Genomic DNA, 1,288 nt, shown 5'->3' with positions numbered 1-1,288 from the left:
TATTATTTATTTATGCAATTTGAGGTCCTTTCCTTTTTATTTTAAGTTTATTAGCATGAGTTCTTTTTTTTTTTTTTTTGAAGGAAGATTTATTTATTTTTCTGTTTTTGGCTGCGTTGGGTCTTTGTTGCTGCGTGTGGGCTTTCTCTAGTTGTGGCGAGCGGGGCCTACTCTTCATTGAGGTGCGCGGGCTTCTCATTGCAGTGGCTTCTTGTCGCGGATCACAGGCTCTTAGGAGTGCCGGCTTCAGTCGTTTGTGGCACGTGGGCTCTAGAGCAGAGGCTCAGTAGTTGTGGCACGTGGGCTCAGTAGTTGTGGCTCACGGGCTCTAGCGCGCAGACTCAGTAGTTGTGGCGCACGGGCTTAGTTGCTCTGCGGCATGTGGGATCTTCCCGGACCAGGGCTGGAACCCGTGTCCCCTGCGTTGGCAGGCGGATTCTTAACCACTGCACCACCAGGGAAGTTCCAAGTTCTTTCTTTTTTAATGACCTTTTCCTTTTTTTTTCTTATGCCAGTTTGGGCTTCCGTACAGGAGTCAGTTTATGGTTTCCCAGCCCCTGCTCCTGGTTTGTGCTCCTTGCTTCCTGACAGCAGGTGCTTCCAGCTGGGTTCCCTGTACCCGGGATCCTCTGTACTGCTGTTCAGCTGCTGGGCCCTGAGTCCCTTACACACCTGGGGGGTTTGCAGTGAGGACCCCACAGTAAACGTTACTGAACTTTGACTGAAAAGTAATTATCTTCTAAAAGAAAACATAAGTTTAGTGAGAAGAGTGGCATTGTTTCATATAGCTGCAGCTCTTTCTAATACCTGGCACCTTTACTCCGTCTGTTGCATTCTGCGGTTTTGCTTAAAGTGTGTGAAAACGATCCAGCCTCTCACAGACATGTATAGGGAACAGGCAGTCGCCTGGGAGCCTCCCCGTGAGGGTGGGTTCTCCTCCGACTGGACTCGGGGCATCTGAAGACCCTGGGGGCTCCCTTGTGAAGCACTGGTCCCCTGAGGTGTGTGGGTCTCCCAAATGTGGGTGGTCCATGATCACCACCAGGCTCATTTGACCCATGCTCACGCCGGGTGCTAGGAAGCGGATGGAAGGGACACAGGTTTCCCAGAATGCATGTGGACGCTCAGATGTTATTGCCGGCCCCAACTACTGTTAGTTTTCCTTGAAGCGATGGCCTTAGTTTGTTCATTTTTTTTTTTTTTTTTTTTTTTTTTATGGTATGCGGGCCTCCCTCTGTTGTGGCCTCTCCCGTCGCGGAGCACCGGCTCCGGGCGCCCAGGCTCAGCG

Source organism: Physeter macrocephalus, chromosome 17, assembly GCF_002837175.3.
Source record: "Physeter macrocephalus isolate SW-GA chromosome 17, ASM283717v5, whole genome shotgun sequence".
In the NCBI taxonomy this organism is placed as follows: Eukaryota; Metazoa; Chordata; class Mammalia; order Artiodactyla; family Physeteridae; genus Physeter; species Physeter macrocephalus.
This window is presented reverse-complemented; position numbering follows the sequence as displayed.